Source organism: Lissotriton vulgaris, unplaced genomic scaffold (assembly GCF_964263255.1).
Source record: "Lissotriton vulgaris unplaced genomic scaffold, aLisVul1.2 SCAFFOLD_344, whole genome shotgun sequence".
Lineage (NCBI taxonomy): Eukaryota > Metazoa > Chordata > Amphibia > Caudata > Salamandridae > Lissotriton > Lissotriton vulgaris.
Window position 1 is genome coordinate 233,201 of NW_028251880.1, and position 21,217 is coordinate 254,417.

Sequence of the window (21,217 nt, forward strand, 5' to 3'; positions counted from 1 at the left end):
GTCACAACCTCAACCCTAACTGGAGGTTTGAACTTAGACAACCCTTTCAAAACGTGATTAGGATCCTTAATGCGTACCCAGTCACCCACCTCGAATTTGTCTTGTTCAGGTTTCAACCTATGTGTAGCATCATAAAATTTTTTCATTTTCTTTCAATATTCTTCTACTTTAGGTCTTATAACACTATAAATATTTAACATTCTTTCTTTTGAAATTCCCTCAACCAAGCAGGACAAAGTCTTGAAGCAGGAGGACGTCCTCTTGAAAGTTCAAATGGAGAAACCCCAGAGACAGCATTAGGAGTACACCTGTAGGACCACAACATTTGTTCAACAGCTCTGGCAATATCAAATTTATTTAGGATTCCCCATTGAATGCATTCCACCAATGTGCGATTCATTTTCTCCACCAAGCCATTGGCCTGTGGGTGATAAAGTGCTACACATCTATGTTTGATAGCATTATTTCCCCAAAAACTCTGCATTTCTTTAGATATAAATTGGACTCCATTGTCTGAAACAATTTCTCTAGGAAATCCTTCCCTAATAAACAGATTTTTTCAATAATGTAACTACGCTAAGCGTATTGGGTTCCTCCACAAACTTCACTTCCCACCATTTGCTATAGTAATCCACCACTACAATTGCAAATTTCATTTTTCTAGGCAGAGTACCAAATGGACCTATGAAATCTATAGCCAATTTTGACCAAACAGTACTTGGTAGATCGACAGGTTGCAATGGAGTTCCCTCTGTTTTTAAGCTTTTATCACTTGTTGCACAAACAACGCGATTTCGGACACAGGCAATGATTTCAGAGTCCATTTTAGGCCACCAGTAATTGTCTCTTATTTTCCTCTTGGTTATGGTCTGACCTAAATGGCCCTCATGCCCGTACACAATGATCCTATCTCTTAAAGAAACAGGAGGGATAAATTTGTCTCCACGCACTAACATTCCCTTATCCTCAATAGACAATTCATCTGCCACCTTGAAATAAGGCTGTAAATTTGTCACTGTTCTCTTGTTTTCTTGTGCTGTCTCCATCTTCAGACTCATCAGTCACTAAGGATACTTGTACTTTTCTTCCTGGTCTAAGTGTCATGCCGAACAAGCCCTGGTGATACCATCCCAGTATGTTTAATCCTTTCTTTGCAACATAGACCTTCCCAAAAATCGTGCGCCCTTTAAACTTGAGCTTGCATTCAAAATAACCTGACAATTCAATTTTTCTCGAATCATAAGTAACTGGAATGCTTATAGTGTTTCGGATTATAACTACGGAAAACATTTTCCTTTTTAGATTTGTTTTAAATGACTTTACATATTTTTTAATAATAGAAATGTGCATACCAATGTCTAGTTAGAATGGTAGTACACTTACAGGTTACATATGTTGTCCAGTCCGAAGAGGAGCGGGTGTTATATTCCATAAAGGTACCCTATATAGGCACAGGTAACATTGCAACCTTTCACCTATATCCTTCACTACATTACATACATAACGGTGTATAGGGACTGACCTTTTACCTAGATACAACACTGCATTCAGAACACAGGGTTTCCCTAGTTCAAAACTCATACATTATGCATGACGCTTCTTGGAAGCACAGCAGGACTGACAGCAGGACGAACATCTCCTGTATAATATCTATGTATAAAGTTCAAGCCCAACATCATCCTTTAGGCCAAAACAGTAACACAGCAAGGTAGGACCCCTGAGTAGACCTGTGGGTATATGTACATCATGTCTTGCTTAGACAGACAGAGGAGACCGTGACTTCCCGGCTGACACACTGACCAGAGACGCTGAGGTTCCTGCATGTAGCTACTCCAGCTTGCAGTGGTCTAACATCCCTCGCGGGGTGACCAATTCAAGGCCAGGACGGGGTCCCATATTCTTTCCTTTCTCAGGTAATGGAGTTGACCAGACCTTAGAGTGAATTCTTGGCACCTACACAGATGCTAGGTACATATAGGTACATCTAGTTAGTGAGTCATCATAGGAGTACGCACTTATTATTATGTATTCTATGTACTTGAACATATTCATGATTACTGCAAAATGGTAGAACTGTTCAATCCCCTTACTTTTGTAGTACTGCTAATAATATATCTCTGCTACTGTCTAATGGTTTTTACAGCTCATCTAGTCTACAAAAGAATAACAACTGTTCAATAAATTCTTATTGAAACGCCCAGACTGTTTATTCTGTGTATCTCTGAAAGAAACTAACGGTGACATGCATCAATAAAACGTTTTGAGATTCCTTATTAGCGATTTTTAAGGAATCGCATTTAAGGAATCGCAAAACGGAATGCAACAAAAAAATAGCGATATTATAAGGAATCGCAAAAAATCGCTAAAAAAATTGCGATTTTGCAATTTGCGATATCGCAAATTGCAAAATCGCTATTTGCGAATTCGCAAATTGCGAAATCGCGCGTTGATGCATATTGATGATGTCAGAACCAGGAAATGTGCCCTCCAAGCCTCATTCTGATACAGGAAGTGTGCTCTGAGAGCCTCATTTTCAATCCTGGATCACAGAGAGAGGAAGGAGCTGGTACTGGGAGCAGGAGAGGAGTGTGTCAGATTATTAAAACAAAATGGAGCCTGCAGAAACAGTTGAGGACTCACAAAGTGGCAGAAAAAGAAAACTGAAGTTTTCTGAAACTGAAATTGAAGCCCTGATTGAGGGAGTTGTACATAACAATGAGAAGCTGTTTGGGAAGGCTTCTCTCAAGGTGCCTGAGCAGGAGAAAAGGCGAATATGGCTCATGATCCAAAGCAGAGTCAACGCAATCGGGGTCACTCATCGTACCACCGACGAACTCAAAAAAAGGTGGTATGATTTGCGCAGTAGGGCCAAGGCGACCATCGCAGACCGCATGAAGGCTGCACTAGGAACTGGAGGAGGGACACCACCACACACCAGCAACACTCCCATGGATGATTTAATTGAGAGCACAATCCAGAAAGAAGCAGTCGTTGGTGTGACGAATCTGGATACCTCCGGAGCTGCACACACGTCCCAAGGTAAGAGGAATGCATGTGTACCTTGCCCCTATCACAGCAGTGTGAATTTTAGCTCTGCATAGCGCGCACGCAAGCAGTGAAACCTCAACATCACTGTCAATGGTATAGCAAGTGCATCATGGGAGATGTAGTTTGGTCAAGCAGTTACAGTCACAGACACACATATAATTAACACCAATTCCAAAAGTGTAGTAAGTGTGCCAAAGTATAAATGTTTATTCATGTCACAACAGTCACATAACCTAATAAGCATACATTAATTCAGTTGTGCACTGTTTAAACTCACAGATGCAGAACATGGTGAGGCCGGGGACAAAGATAATCAGGACATCCAGCTGAGCAGCGCCTCTGAAGCAGAAAACACAACACCTTCAAATAGCATCCAATCACGAGTGCCACAATCACGTAGGACACCGGTCCCACCTTTGGTCCCCTATCAGACGGATGATGAGGCTGAAGCACCACCTCATGCCAGCAACCCAAGTACTTCTGCAACAAGTAGTTCATCCTTCCACCGTAGAGCCAATGCAAGGTTGACACGGAGACAACGCAGAGCACGAAGGCCACAGCAGGTGGAACACTCGAATGATGTTTGGGGTGGCTTGGAGGCACAGATGCTCCGGTCACATCGCCTGCAGGCAAAAAACACAAGACTAATCAAGGGCGAAATAGCCACAATGTCTGGAAACCTAGCTCTGCTTGCCACTAGTCTCCAGGAAATGACAAGAGTCATGTTGGAGGGACAAAAAGCACACAATGCACAGCATCAACAACTCATGGAGCAACTACAAATGCAAGTGGAGTCCAACAACATACTGGCCACAGCAACAGCAATGCTGTCACGCAGAATGTCAATGATGCAGACCACAATCGCCAATGATAACAGTGAAGTTGCTACAGGTTCACAGCAAGTAACTAACGCTGTTGAGATGGTGACTGCACCCACAAGTGATGTAAACATCCCAGCACCAAATGAAGTCACTGAGGGTGCCTCAGGCATGATGAATACACCAATGCCAATTGTGAATGAGGCTAGACGGTCAAAACACGTTGCCATCACTACCACTCACAGCCTAGGGCAAGAAGATGCTGCTGCCGAGAGGCGTCTCGGAGTTCGGGGCAAGAAACGCTGAGCTTACATGCACAAATCATGTTGAGATGGTGAATGAACCTTTCTCACAATGTGACCTCATGACTGACTGACAAGTTTTTTTATTTTTTTAGTGATAGAAAATGTTGTTGGCAACAAAACTGTGCCCAAAGTCACTTTTATAGTGCGCCTCTGTTTCCAGGTCACATAATGTTATCATAAAAATTACTTTGCAAACCATACTGTCTTTGTGTCATCATTACTCACCTTAAAAGTAATTTTGTGTGATCTCAATTCTGCGTCTGCGTCCTTCTGCTGCATCAGATCCTTGTTGGGCACGTTGGTGAGGGAGTGGCTGGTTTTCATCCTCAGAGTCACTGTCAGAAAGGTCAATTTCAAGGCCTCCCTTCATCGCTATGTTGTGCAGCATGGCACATGCTGCCACAATTTTGCAGCATTGCTCCGGGTTGTACTTCATAGCTCCTCCTGTCTTGTGTAGGCGCCTGTATCTGCTCTTTAGTAGGCCAAATGTTCTCTCGATGACATTCCGTGTTGAGATGTGCGCAGCATTGTATCTTCTTTGGGCGGCTGTTGCAGGATTGAGATACGGTGTCATGAGGTAATTGCGCAAGGCGTATGCGCTGTCGCCTACATGTGAAAAAAGGAGATATGTCAACTAAATGTTTCAGATATGCATTTGTGACAAGTTTGTAATGCTGTGTAGCACATATTTACCTAGCAAATGTCCCTCTCCAAACTCTCCCCTTGCAAGTCGGGTGTGCATGCCACTTTGCCGGAAGATAAAAGAATCATGTGCACTGCCAGGAAATTGAGCGACAATGCCTGTAATGATGGTTTTGGCATTACACACCACCTGAATGTTGAGGGAATGGTAGCATTTCCTATTTCGATACAAATATTCCTGTGTAGCCGGGGGACATATTGCGACATGGGTGCAATCTATGCAACCTATTACTTGTGGGAAGCCAGCAATTTGGTAGAATTCCTGCTTGGTCTTAGCTAGGTCATGGGCTGAGGTAGGAAAACTGATATGTGCATGTATCCGGGTGATCATGGCATCAAGGAACGCTTTCAGGATTCTTGATAATGCACTTTGTGAGACCCCTCCGGCTACTGCAATGACTCCCTGGAAACTGCCTGATGCCAGTAGGTGTAGGCAACATAATATTTGTACGTGCGTTGGGATGGCTTGGGTCCTATGTGTCTGGCGTTGGAGAATGGGGTCCAATTCATTGATAAGATCAATTATCATTTGTCCATTCAGCCTATACTTATCGTATATTTCGTCGTCCTGCTGGCCAAGCAAAGTTACGCGCACTCTGAATATGCGTTCATTGATTTGCCTCCTTCTCTGTCGAGCACGTAGCAGCCGCATCCTCCTCGCCATCAGGTACAGACCAGCCATTTTGTGCTCTGAGGCCTTGTGTGGGTGTGTTTTATGCATTTTCAGTTGGTTAGCAGGTGTTTCAGCTTACATTTTCATTTTTACCACCTGGTAGTGTCCCTTCTTAATTTGCTAGTGCAAAATTGCGAATTTGGTGAAAATCGCAAATTGCGATTTTTTATGCATATCATTTGCGATTCCTTAATTGCAATTCAGTAATTGCGAATCGCAACTAAGGAATCGCAATTGTATTCTCAGATTTCTTTTGCGATGTTTCTTTATTTGCGAATATTTAGCGATTTTCGCAAAAATTTGGTTGATGCATTTCTACAATGCCAATTGCGCTCGCAATTGCTGTGTAATAGCTAATCGCATCATTTGCGAATTCGCAAACGCTTGATGCATGTCACCGTAAGTTAGCACGAGTGACTGAGCGAAAGGTAGTATATTGTTTCCACAATTCTGAGGGATCAGGGTTGTCATGTTCTAAGGTTGCCATAAACTATTCTCTCCTGATCAGAGGAGATTCTAGTGGCACTGTGAGCTAGCTAATGCAAACAGGTTAACATATCCGGTGGGGTAGTCGGAACCAGTCTGCCACCGATCCCACAGTTTATGTTATCCGAACACGCAGATCCCATATAGGATATAGATGAACTACACAACACTGAAAGATGAGTGGGTTATGGCTTCATCAAAGGTCTGATCCTTTAATAAAACGGGTTACTGGAACGTAACGTCCAAAACTATATATTGAGTGCTTGCTCCATTTTTTTGTAAGTATAGGTGAGACATAGGTGGTTGATGGAAGATGCTGATCAGTGATCAAGGACTCAGAAATCATTTCATCTACTTAAAACGCATGCTGGGAGGTTTGCAGTAGCATGCGTCACTCAATACTAGTCAAGTCAAAGACATCGTTTATTTAGACCATAGTCTTTAAACAAATAGCAAAGCTCATTACACTTATTACTACTGTGCAATTTGTACATTCTCGGAGCACCAAGGAGCTTAGTGCACCCTCAATAATAAATAAATACCAATTATCCAATAAAAACAGGGCACACTTATACAATTTATACCCGGCTTAATACAACTCTAAAACCCAATCAATTCATGTTTATATAAAATTCATAAAACCTAACATAAAACTCAAAAGCAATTTATAAAACTCTTAAGGCTGACTAAACCATTGTTGGCGACTTTTAATTGTCTTCATGTAATTACCCAATGCAATTGCTATCTCTATATTTGGTAGTTCCATTAATAGTGCTGCTGCGTGTAGTCGTAGCCTTGTATCATATTTAAAAAACTATTCGGCATAGGTACCGTTTACGGGGGTCTAGTAGAGTTCGGCAGTCTAGTAAAATATGCATTATATCACCTTTAGTTCCCAGCCCACATTTACATAATCCGTCACTAGATAGCATTTGTGCCTTTACTTCTTCATCAATCAGCCAAGGATTAATGCCCGTTCTTAATCTTAAAATCTCCTGTCTGAGACCTGGATTAGGTAGGATATCCAAATAAGGAAAACAATTTCCCTTTAGCCATGATTCTCTTAAAAATTGAACAGATTTTTTCTTATTCCGACCTCGGGTGGAATGCTCAACTAGCCGGATTAGCCATCCATCATCGCTGACCTTCCCCAAGGGGCTTCCTGTGAGTACACCTGTTACCTGGAGTAAGGTATTACAGGCAGTTGGTGGCATAATCATAAGTACATTCTAATGACAGAACATACTTGTAATAGGACAATAAAGCTGCGCCGTGTGCATGGATATTACAGCATCCAATGTATCAACAATGATAATGTTGACCATTCACAAAACATGCCCATTGAACTTAACTGAATGCTTTTACTTAATTAATAAAAGGCACCCAGTTCACTAATTGAAGCATTTTGACAATTTCCATGTACAGTTTATATCCATACAGAAATCTATGACACTTTCACGCCTTCAATAAACACGTATAATCGATTTTAAAATTGTTCTTTGGCACCAATATTAACTCATAATAATGCAATGCACAAGGTCGTCTTATAGCGTGATGGTTTGTCACCTCACGGGTGAGACGGTTCATATTTGTTGGTGGATAAAAGTGGCTCAAGTGTTCACTGTTCTGCACACTTCATTGTAAGGACATTGATCAATGACACCCCAATGGCAGTTTTCAAATTGGACAGGCTTCCATGAAAAAAAGCAAGTAATGAACGCTAACCAATCAATACGAACAATGAGGGCTGCCTTTGTTTCTTGCATTTCCTAGAATAATTTAAGTTACAAGGCCCTCCGCGCTGACATATTTCTTTTACCCTTTCATGGATAGTTTAGCTTCGTATGTTTGAAATGTATAAAGTTCAGGGTATTTTCACTAGTGAGTGAAACTTATACGACAATCATTAAGCAGGTTTGAGTACCAATGATTTTTAATAGCTAAAGTATAAATCTTGTTTTGTAGACAGCGATGTCTGCTACATGGCATCGTTGTTCATTGGTTAATACTTGAATGACCCGCCACACCTCCAAACTAGACATCCGTATTTGAATTGTAGTGACAGCTGTCAGAGACAGCGATTCATCCACTAGTGTAATATGACTGAACAATGTTTTAAATGCAACGACGTTACACCAACTAAAACTACCTACACAAAATGTGCCAATGGTTAGAGGCTCCATAACCAAAATTAAGCCCATAGAGAAGCAGCATACTTGGATTTTCCAAAATCTCGTTCAACCCAAATAAACACTGCACCTGACACCGTTTATTTTTTTATTATTATTTTTTATCATCTAACTCTCTAACAGATTTCTTTTTTTTTCTCATCCCAGCCTCATTTTATCCCAAATTTGCCTGCACCCCCCCTCCCCAGACCTACCTTAAACCATATTCAGGTCCCACAAAGATGCATTAACTCTAGCCATCTTCCATTACAACTTTTAACAATTCTAAAGTGCAATGTGCTAATTTGCGCCAATCAATGTTTTGATGCTATAATTACCAACTTTCAACATCTACTGGTCACCTTACATTAGCAGCATAAATAATACCATTGACCATGTCTCCCTGAGTACTTACTTTCGAGTGCTAAGTAATAACCAGCAGTCTATTCTCACATTTCAATTCCACCTTGAATGCTTCCAAATGAATTGATATATAACTTTGAAAAATTACACAGTGCCTCATTACAATGCTTAATAACTATGGGGCATATTACCAACAACTAGCGATAATTTTTGTCTCTAACTTGTTTAGAGACAAAAATTATCGCCGCACATCGGCGATTTTTATCGCAGATAAACCTTGCTATTAACAAGGTTTATCGCAAATGCGATAAAAAACGGCCGAAATGCATGAATATCGCTGAAAAGTCAGCGATATTCATGCATTATCGAGCAAATGCTCTTAGCCATGTTATCCACCTCCCATTGGATAACATGGCTAAGAACTGCTCAGGGCAGGTGTTAGCTTTTGGAGATATTCCCGCTTAGCGCGAATATCTCCAAAAGTTGGTAATAGGAGATAGCGATGTTAGCGACTGTTTTCAGTCTCTAACATCTTGGCACGCCCACTTTGCATCTCATTAGTGATAAATATCACTGACATGCAAAGTGGGGCCCAAGATGGTCGCTATCTCCTACTAGCTGTCGCTAACTGGTGTTAGCGACAGCTTGGTAATAGGGAGATAATTTTATCTCTGCTTTCTTGGCTTTTAAAGCCAAAAAAGCGGAGATAAACCCCCTTGATAATATGCCCCTATATCCCTTCAGGTATCCAAAGAAGTACACATCATTCCATCCAATCTAAAACAGGCTTCCATATTTCCAGACCTCTCTTTTTTGCCCCGCTTCCCATGCATCTATAGATAGCCTTTTCTAAATTATATGTAGCCATCATCCGTGCTCGCCGCTGCTGGAAAGAAGGAGGAGACGGGTCCAGCCATGATGATGCAATACATAACCTATAAGCCGCCATTGCCATTATCACAATTGCACCTCCTTCTTTTTCTGTTAGGCTCGTTATTCCCACCAGAATTGCTGGTGCGTTCACCTCTATCTGTAGTAATAGTATCTCCTTAAAAAACCTCTCTATGTCTTTGATCAGGGGGGTCAACTTGTCGCATGTTGCAAACATATGGATAATATCTGCCTTGTAATGATAACATCGCGGACAATAAGCTCCCTTTCCATTGCTCCATTTTGCTATTCTACTTGGAGTATAATAAAGCCCATAGCATGTCTTATAAAATTGGACTTGGAGTTTTGCCGGTATTAAAATTGTAAAATTGTCTGGGTATTTTGAAATATCTTTTGAAACATGCCCCCTGAAATCTCTAGTCTTTCTTGCCATTTAGCAGAACATAGTTCCATGTAATCTTTAGTATTCCCATTCAGAAGCGTATAGATGGTCCCAATTCTAGGAGGGGTGGGCATAATAATTCTGCCCATTAGTTCGCTTATCTCAGGCCAAAGCGTTTTATCCAAATTTTTTGTAGAAAATCCCTGATCTGTAAGAATTTAAAACAAATCCCTAGATGTAGGGCCGAATTCAGTTGCTAATTCCGTAAACGATCTAATACCCTCCTGAGAATAAAAATAGCCTAAATGTTTAATACCCAGTTCAACCCAGTTCTTGAAAGTTATATCATTAAAAATATCCGGTAAATTCTCATTTTGATGTAATGGGGTAAAATAGTTGAGCTTTCCCACCCCAGTAAGACGTCGTTAAAGGCCGTAAATAGCATCTTAAACCGTTCCATTTTATGATAGCCATAACTTAATTGGTGCCTTAGGCATATAATCCATATTTAAAAGAGTCAAAAAGTGTGTAAGGGATGTTGCCCACCAATATAACTTTCAGATTTGGAAGGGTTAAGCCTCCACGCTCGCTAGGTAGTGATAAAAATGTATATACTCTTCTTGGGGGGGGGGGGGGGAATAGGACCTAATAAATCGCAAAAAATATTTTCAATTTTTTTAAACCAAAAATTTGCAAAGACAAGTGGTATTGCTCTAAAAAAAATGTAACAGTTTTGGAAAATAAATCATTTTTATCATGTTGGTTCTGCCGATGAGAGTCAGATGTAAGTGATCAAGTTTTTTTAACACTTTCTTAGTATCTTCCACACACTTCCTTAGATTTTTGTTGGTTATCTGATACAGATCAGAATTGATTTTGGCCCCCAGATAGTTAGCTTTTTGAGCCACCCGTTTATCATGAAACATGCTAAATTTGTTTATTACTATTTGGGTTTTCTCTTCATTTAGGGCATAATCTGAGAGTCAGCCATATACCTGTGCCTCTTCTTCTATTACCCACATAGCCTGTTCTGGGAGGGGGGGTTACAATGGCTATATCTTCTGCATAGGCTAGAATTTTGCCCTCATGTTTATTACTCACTATTGGGGGAATATCCTGAGCTACCTCAAGTTGTTTAAGAAAAGGGTATATATATAATACAAATAAAAGCGGCAAGTAATGGCACCCCTGTCTCATCCCACTTGTAATTTTCAGTGGTTGGGTCAGCTCTCTATTTACAAGTACCTTAGCTTCCGGATCTTTATACAAAGCTTGGACTGCTTTTATAAACCTGTTGCCAACCCCTTTTTTTGCATTGTCATCCATAAAAAAGACCAGGAGACCCCATCAAAAGCCTTCTCGGCATCTAAAAAAATGGACGCCACAGGGTCTCCTGCCACTTGACTTAGATCAAATAGGGTGATAACTCTTCGAACGTGTTCAATAGTTCCCTTTTCGGGATTAAAGACATGCTGTCCCTCAAATACCATTTTACTGATAACCTGCCAAAATTGTGCTGCCATTACTTTAGAATAAATCTTAACAGTTATAGGACGATAGGAGCCCAGCTCCTGTACTGGCTTGTCTTTTTTGGGGAAGATTATAATTTTGGCTGATGCCCAGGTTTTTGGTGGGGTAGCCCCTTCTGATATCTGTGCAAACATAGCTTTCAGGATCTCTTTGAGTTCTTCGATAAAGCTTTTATAAAATTCTGTAGGGATTAGGTCGGTCCTGGGAAGGGTTATCATTGCCTCCTCTATTTCTCTCCAGCCAACAGGGGAATCTAGTACCTCCCTCTCATCGTGCGCCAATACCTCCATCTCACATGTGTCCAAGTATTTACCTATTCGATCTTCCATATCTTCACCCAATCTTTCCATATCCTCCGCATGAAGGGATTGGTAGAATCTAAAAAAGGCTGCCCGTATATGCTTAGACTTTGTTATTTGCCCAATTACTGGACCATTTATTGCCAAGATCTCACTATGAGTCACCTCTGTTCTTGTCTTTATAGCCAGCAGGTGGCCCACCCTCTCCCCACATTCATACACTTCCTCCCTATGAGCTGTTGCCTTATCTAGAGCTTTGCTCCGTAATTCTCCTTGAATTTCTGGCTTTACAAGGGCTACCTCCTCTTGTGCCTTATCTATTTCCAGGTTTTACTTAAGGCTTCAACTAGTCTTTCCTCTGCTTGAACTAGTTTTTGCAGTCTGATATTCCTAAGATTTTTTTCCTCTTTTCTTTTCCTGCTTGATTATTGTATTGTCTCACCCCTCACCACTGCCTTTAGAGTGTCTCAACCTATTTCTAATAATGCCGGCCCCAAATATCTCTTTAAAAAATCCAGTATCCATTCCTTCATATGCCCTACATACCCTTCGTCAAATAATAAGGACCTCTCAAAGGTCCATGTAGAGGCTTTCTCAATTTGCCCTCCTGAACTACCTGTAGAACCAGCGGACTGTGGTTGGATAATGCTCTAGGGTGCTGAGTAATATTGCTTCTTCCCACCAGTGTAGGGGTTGCGAAAAAAGAATCCAACCAAACATGTTTCTGGTGTGGGGCCGAGTAGTAAGTGAACCCATGCTCCTCCCGCCACTGTACACACCATGCATCCACCAAGATGTGTATCTGGCATAGATTACAAAGTGCTTGAAACACCTTTGGATTCCTACCCCTACACCTTTTATCCGTTCACATTTGGAGTCTAAATTAATATGAAAATTGCAGCATGTGACTATTAGCAGTGGCCAGTGCACTAGTTCATTAGTTAGCCATTCTAACAAGGATGGATCATCCACATTACTACCATAAACTGAGAATAAGGTGAAGTCCAGTTGATCTGGGGTCTTGTCGTTTATGAAGACCCATCGGCATATCCGTCTACGCGTGTTTTCTTCAACTGAATTGATCTACTCTTGGATAAAATCGCGACCCCCCTGTATGAGTCTCCTGCGTAGTAGCCCCAACAACAGTGTACAAAAGATATTTCAGCAAATCTTTCTGTGACCCATCAAGGTGAGTCTCTTGCAAGCAGATATTGTCTACCCGCAACATTTGAAGACCTTGTGCCACCACTTGTCTTTTTTTTACATTGTTTAAACCACAAATATTCAATGTTGCTATGCTTATTCTCCCCATCCGCTTAGTTGCATTTGATTGCCCCTTTTTTCAACCTTTCTACAGCTAGAGAATACAATCTTTGATGCCACATGTTTCGGTGTTATTACCCGACCCGTGCACTTAATCCACCCTTAGTGTGAGTTGCCCCCAACCTCCCATCCTCCCCTCCCACACCCTCCCCTAACAAAAAGGTAATCAGACATAGTCTGATCGATGTGCGGCTGCCCCCATCTCCCTTGAACTGTGAATTCTCCCCTTAAACTACAAGATAGCTGTGTTTCACAATCTTATTCATAATGTTGTTTCTACATCATTTTTTTCTTTCCCCTGATTTCTTCTAAGTATTCTTGTGCTTGCACTTCAGAGGTAAAGCTGCACGTTGTTCCCACAAAACTTTTTTTTAGTCTGGCCGAATTTTGCAGGAAGACTTCAGCTCCAAGCTTCTGAAAGGGAGAGAAGAGTTGCCTTAAGTGCCAGCCTCTTTCATCTGTTGCATGTGCAAAGTTTGGGCGCATGAAGAAGGAAATCCCATTGATCACTTTTGGAGCATTGGGACGGGCTTTATTAAAAATCATTTGTCGCAGCAGAAAGTTTCCAATGTATACCAGCATTGCTCTGGGTTTCTCATCATGATTCTGGGTTTGTCTTCTCCTAAATAACGGAAAGCGATGAGCCATTTGTATTTCCATATCCCAATTCCAGCATGTTTATTCAGGAAATGAATCCTTTAAAAGTTTTACCATGTAGCCTCTGGGATCACTCTCTTCAATGTCCTCCAGTATCCCCAAAAATCGCAGATTATTCCGCCTCTGCCAGTTATCATAATCTTCCAGCTTAATCATGACATCTACCAAGGCTACACCTTGTTCCTCGCCGTGTGCCCTAATCGATTCGATGTTCACTTCCAGCGACTCTGTCCACGTCTCAAACGAAGTTATGCGGTCCGCGATTTTCCCAGACGTTTTATTTAGCTTGCGGATTCCAGTTTGAACTTGTTTTGCGGCAATCCGGGTTCTGCGTCCCTCTATTTTTTCTCTTCCTGCAGCCGCTAGATTTTAAGATATCTGATAGGGAGGGTTCTTCCATTTCTTCCGGGTTGTCTCCTTTCTCGGTTTGAGGCGTAATCTTTATATTTGAGTAATCCCATTTTAGTTGCTCCCTTGTGCTTTTTCTAAGGCTTCCTTCCATATTTTTCTTTTTATCCCTTTTCTTTTTCTGCGTTGTTTGCGTTGTTTGGGAGGAGGAGCTGAGGCAATCCTCATAAATAGATTCTGCACTTGAAGTTCTATCCTCCAGCTCCCATTCCTTGGCTCTTCTGTTAATGAATCAAATTTTTTCACACCGTGGCTCTCTGGTGTCAGATTGCCCGCTTGTGCCATTAATTTTCTAGACATTCTTGGGCTCGACTGTTTTGGTGGGTCATCTCACTTGAGATTTCAGCCCCTAGGCTGGTCTTCTTAGTATAGTCCTCCTCCACCTTAGATGTTTCTTTTATTTGTTCCTCCATTCCTTCTGAGATGTGTTTCCCCCCTCTGCTATGCCCAGTCCTGCACTAGCTGAGGTGAGACTGTTCCCGGTTTGATCCTCCCCTTTGTCCAACCAAGGGCTCCTGGCTTCCTCCTCCATGCTGGCAGCTTCTTTCCCCTGCTCCTTCAGAGCCCTGTTGCCCCCATCCTCCTGCACATTCCCTTTCTCTCCTGCAGTCATTTTTAAATTGGCAAACATTGATGCTACAGTTGGTTGGGCCGGTCTCTCCCTCTGCTTGTGCTGTTACACCCAGATTTGGAGCGTGTTTCTTTATGCAGATATTGTGCTGCCTCTTACCGGCTCCACAGAGCTGTTTTGGCTCCAGCGAGGTATCGCCATTGCCATCTGATCCCCGACTCTTCCCTGCATTCGGCTATTGCAGGGGAGGGGCCGAGCCTCGTCCTCACGCAGTTCTCCCTCCTCTCATAGCCGTCAGCGTTTCCTTCTCTCACCGCTGATTCCTTTGCTTAAGCCGGAGGAGATATTCTCTCAGCTTGGCCGCGGTAAACTTTATCACGGATTCTAGCACGTGCCGCCACCAACCATGTTCTGTACTGCTCGTCAGGTCTTGCAGTCGGTTGTCGAGTGTCCGATCCATCAAGGGAGATGGATATGGCAACCGCTGCAGCTAGCCTCCCGCCATCTTTGCCTCTCGAGCCAATTACACTTCTAAAGGCGCATGTGTTCCTACCTGACACCAGTTTGGATGTCATTAGAATGATGCAGAAAACCTTTTAACTTGACTTTCTCAACTACCCCTTGGTGCAGTCCAGGCCTGATTCATATAAATTATTTAAAAACTTAGAAATCTGCTCTTTATAGGTTCCCTCCTGCAATTAATGGAGAGGTTCGATTATTTGGGGGATTCACAAAAAATCTGAGGTTTCTTTGTGTGCTGCGACTCCCCAGGTATGCTTGCAGGACTATAGAGAGGAACATCAAACAGACTATTAGAGGTCCAAGAGTTTGCTGTTAGAAAAATCCTTTCCTGTATTGGCCTAAGAAATATGTAAAATTTTAGGAAAATTTTCTACCTCATTCACACACTTTTACCTGTATCAGGAGTAAATAAATATGCTCAAGTCATTATCTGCAGTAGCAAGTTCCAGCTGCAGGATAACGTCTCCTCAGGCCCTGATTCGATGAATTAGGCTCTTCTGGGACTGATTGAAGTACAGGCCAAAGGTCATGCCATTCCTCTATACCCATGCCGCGTAGCATAAGGTACAGCGCATTGCTAATAGCATACTTGCTTGGTGCTAGAGTTAACCATACAGTGCTTAATTTGTGAAATAAATAAGTGAGGGGGCCCTGTTGGGAGGCTCCTGCAGCTTTAACCATCCATGGACCCTGCCATAATTCAGACAATTCCAGGCCCTCAAAGCTAGAAGAAAGGATTGAGCGGCAGGTATTAGTAATTTCTAATGTATATTTCATTATTAAACAATTGCTCTTGTGGTTATCTCTAAATTAGACAAAGAGAACCACCATGTAGCAGGCTGTTATAAGTGCTGGTGTTGACAATGAAGTACTAGTGTGAGCACCGGAAACCACCGGCTCAAATTAAGCACTGCAAATCATATCCTGCCAGGACATTATCAAGATGACATTCACCTACATTCATACGAGCTGCCAGTCAGAACTGCAGAAAGTTTGCCATTTGGTCATCTAAGTATGACCTTTATTATCCATAGAACTTCCTTAATATTAGCCTCTTTCTGGAAATTATTCTCTCCCAGATATGTGCCAGGAGCAGTGAAGCACTTTATAGTCATCCCAAAACATGGGATATTTCCTTGAAAAGGAAACCACAAATCTGTTCTTTCCACTAACGTGTAGTGCTGTTTTTGGAGAGGCTGCACTCCAAAGGGGGCATCGAGGGCCAGTGCCATAACTGTTGCTAAGCTACCGGAAGGATCCAGTTCAGGCGCCCCAAGGAGCCCAGAAGCAGAATGGGGGCAGCCCTTTGATCCCAAGGTGCCCCGGAGAAACGCCATACCCCCATCCAATGGGGAGGGGGGGCGAGGTATGAACCCCCAATGGGGGACACCGCCGGCAGAGGCAGGAAATTGGAGTGGGGGTTATAAGTCGCCACTCACCCTGTGCAGCTCCTTATCACCGTGGAGTAGGGGGAGCGGCACAGGAGATAGAAGATTTCATGCTATACTGGAGTGGGCACAGTGTGGGGGTTATCATATGCGATACTCCTATTTTTGAAGCTTTTTTAAACCTGTCATGGTCCACTCGGAAGTCTTGTAGGTTTGAATGCACAATATCTGTAAATCATGCAATGCTGCTTCACCAAATTCTTTTAAAATTCATTATTAGAGATCACCAAATATTTCAGGTATTGGCTATTGATGCCTTTTACACATATGGCGTTAAGAGGTACCTCTGCCTCAATCGGTCAAGTGGCCTTTTCTGCTTCATGTGTCACCCCATGCTGCAGAACCCTCCTGTAGAGGAATAACTACTCTTTTAAGCATTTGACTCTGCTGTTGACCGGAGACTTTAAACTCTGCAACTCAACAAATAACACTCACTACATCATTACCCAGTCAGTGCTTTTATTTATAGAAAGTCAACATACTTTATTACATTTAAATCTAAGTATTACCCACAGAATACCAAATTCACAAATTGTCAGGTGGAAAAACTGATATGAAGACCTACTAAAGGGCTCCTCAAACTATGGAGGGGTTGCAATATGACTGAAGATCACAGTTGTCCACTAACTTTCGGAAAGAAATTGGGTTATTGGTTGAGGGGGTGGAAGCTCCCCTTAGACAACAATCAGAATCCTTGTCATGGTAAACCATGAAAGTCACTAAATTAACCAGTGCTTAACCCTCTGATAGAAGTATTTTTGCAGCATACAAACAGTAACAAAGTAAAAACACAACATAAGAAACAATCCCAACGATTCAGAAAAATAGAGTTTTTAATGAATAAGAGTATATCAAAATGACAAAATTCTAATCTGTTGAACCAGAGATATTGAGTTTTAAAGTAAAAATAGCGCCAAAAGGCGCAAAGCGCCAACTGAGGGTATTTATTCACACCGACCCAGGACAAAGTCATAAGTTCAGGCTGACTACGATGGAGCGCATGCCGGGCAGAGGACAGAGTTCAGCCCACTGGGAGTTGTGCCTTATGCCCTTGCTGCAATGTCTGCATGGTGGTGCTTTGTGTATATTCAAATTAAGCTTTCCCCAGAGCTGTGAGGCTTTGTGGGGTACCTCACGTTGCTCTGCGTCAGGTTTGATGAAGCTTACAGCACTGCGCCAAAGCATTGCTTCACATCTCTTTCCTCTGGATTGGATGGAGTCTTCGGTTAGGCAAGAAGTAATTATCTCTGATGCCAGCCAAAGGTCCAGGACCTGAGGACGTTTGTATGAAAGAAGCACGCATAGTTAAACTATGTGTGCCTCTACCATGCAGGCCAAACCACAAATGCGTCTTATCCACACATTCCTTTACCACACATGCCTTTACCATGTAATGTATTGTAATGTATTACTTGTAAAGCGCACTGTTGCCAGCCGGCGTCCTGGCGCTGTATACCGCTGGGGAACCCGTCCTGGCTTTCCCTGTGGGATGGTCCCTACTGGGAGTCCCCAAGGTGGAGCCAAGCATCCCCGGCGTTGATGGGGCCGTTGTGGAGATTAGGCAAGCTAATGCCCAGAGTTGCCGAGTGGGACCCCTGGTTAGAGTAGGCATATAGGCAAGGACACATTACACGTGATTCATTTTATTCTTAGGTGGTGGTGTTTTGCCTAGTATAATTATACTAGAGAGGTTATGTGTGCATGCGTGATCTAGGCCTATGGTTATTAGTATTGTGTAGTGTGAACCTACCTATACCAGTAGTTACTGGTTGTGATTTATAACTGTTATTTTGTGCTTTACTATATTCTATTTTCTACTAAGTGCTGATTCTGAAAGGCGCCCATGTGGCCCTGTCCTGTAAATAATCCCTTGTGAGTATTGCCCGTGCCAGTTGGCACAATGTACATGTGTGACTTCTATCTGATGTGTTTTTACAATACAGAAGTTATTTTTATATAACCTTGTGTGGAGTTCCTTTTGTGGTGTGCCTAGTATGTTGTTGCTGTTGTGTGCTAGTGCAAATGCTTTACACATTGCCTCCGAGTTTAGCCTTACTGCTCGTGCCAAGCTACCAAGGGGGTGAGCAGGGGTTATCTTGGCGTGTGACTCCCTTGCCCTGACTAGAATGGTGGTTTCTGCCTAGCTTTGGCGTCAGCCTTAGCCAACCAGAAATAGCCAGTTCTAACAGTATGTTTCACAAAAATGTTATATTTTCTTTAAGGATAAAGGCATTACACATGGCCTGGCTGATGAGGGCTGTTAGCTCGAAACCAGTCCCAGGATGCTTGTTTCTGGTCCAGGGAAGACATGGCTTGGCAGTTCAGGCTGGACTGTTCAAATGAGGCACATGGTCAAGACTGACTTGCATATAGCTGTGTCTGACCTGGGGTGGCACATTTTGCTAAAGAATGATGATGGATTAAACCCAAATCTGTTACTGGGGGTGAGTGTTTGAAACGTTTCAGCACTACATCCATCATCTCCTTGTGTTTGCTTTTTTTGCCCTAAATTGGCAGGGTATGCCCAGACGTGGGTCCCTTGCTCACCTTGCCACTAGATTCAAGCTAGCCTGGCTGATGAGGGCTGTTAGCCTGAAACCGGTCCCAGGATGCTTGTTTCTGGTCCAGGGAAGAACTAGCTTGGCAGTTCGTGCTGGACTGTTCCCATGAGGCACAGGGTCAAGACTGCTTTGCATATAGCTGTGTCTGATCTGAGCAGGCAAAGTGAGCTAAGGAATGATGATGGATTCAACCAGGATCTGTGACTAAGGCGTGAATGTTTGAAAAGTTTCAGCACTCCGTCCATTTACAGGTAGTAAATGTGCAGGAGTGAAACTCTGATTACAATCATTTTCTTTTTCAGTTAAATACTGTCGGTGACCAAGCGATTTATGCCAATGTGAGTTTATGACACAATCATAACAATTAATCCTGTGTAAAAATACACTTTTAAAACATTTTTTGTCACATAACCTTGGTCTCCACCAATCTGAGCAGGGATGTCGAGGACCAGTCTGATTATGGCGATTAGGACGTTCTGTAGTATTCTGAGCTGTTTTTGGGTGATGCCAGCATAAAGTGCATTGCCATAGTCCAATCTACTGGTGATGAGTGCTTGGGTGATCAACTTTCTGGATTCTGTGGGGATACATCTGAAAGTCTTTCGAAACAGGCGGAGCAAGTCAAAACAGGATGAGGATACTGCATTGATTTGGCGGTTCATTGAGAGCGGGGAGTCCAGTATGATGCCATAGTTGTGTGCGTGGTCCGTATGAGCTGGGAGGGGTTCTAGTGCGGCAGGACGCCAGGAGTCCTCCAGGCTGAGTGGGTGGGTCCCAGGATGAGTACTTTCGTTTTTTCCAAGTTGAGCCTGTGGAAGCTGTCTTGCATACAGGTAGAGACTGCCTTCATTCCATTGTGAAAGTTGATTCTGACTGTTGTGGGTTCATTGCTGAGGGAGATGATGTCAGGGTTCACAGGAAGTGTTCTCCTTGTGAACACTTGGTAGCCTGTATCTTACCTTACCCACAAGATGCTGTAGTTTAAGTTCTGCGTCCTGTAACACATTTAGCTGGAGGGCAAATTGGTGGTGCTGGAACTCCAAGAGGGTCACCAACCCACTTACTGATTAGCCTTCCAGTCTCTTTGGAATTTTCCCGTCTGGTGAAGCGCGCACCAGCCTTCCACTGCGCACTTCAACTGAGAACTTACAGAGAGAAGAGCTTACCTCATTCTCTCCGCCATGTTAGCTTAGAGAGGGAAGAGGTGCTGGGCGTGGTTTAGCTTCACTGGTTCCCTGAGACGCTACCTTCACCCCTTTCTTCTCCGAGCTCAGAGTAGTTTGATAGGCGCACACACGCATTCTGAGCATTTTTGATACCTGCATGCCCTCATAAATTTTCCTCGTAGTTAAGTGCATGCTCGACGCAGAACAGTGTTCGGGGCTTGAGCTTGGCTTTTAGGAGTTGGGGGAACATGCGGACGTTCTCTTTGGTCACGTCCCAATTCCTCAACTTGAATTTAAGAAACATTTAACTGAGTCAAGGCATTCAAAACCCAGGCAGTTATAGTGAAGGCCTCCTCAGAATATCAAGTAGGGAAAAGCCTTCCTTGGAGTTAATAAAAAAAATAGTAGTAATTCAGCTTCTATACTCCACAGGTCTCTACATCCTAATAATAATATTCCAATAGAAATCGTTTAAAAACTCAAGTTGCTCCATTCTCTTATGATATAGAGGGAGTTCTTGCATTTACCTGAGATCTCCTGGTTGAAGCTTATCACAGAGGGGCTTCAGTTTCTAGCTCTTCCTACAAAGACAAAAGTTGTTAAATTCAATTTCTCTTCTGACTAGACATCTCAAGTGCACAATAACACTACAAGAGAAGATTTCAGAAGAGAGGCAAAGGCCAAAAGTATTTCTGGTAAGACAATTATCTTGAATGCTACGTAAAATGTTTATTGAGAACTGTAAATTGTTTTCAGCTTTTCACTAGAAGAAAGAAGAAGATGAAACAGAACAGGCGGAATACCGAATATTTGACAGTCTCTTCTTACTCTCCATCCCCTTTGCCCCTTTGTACATAACTGTGAAGGACAATAAGAAACCTAACAGGAACTCTCCG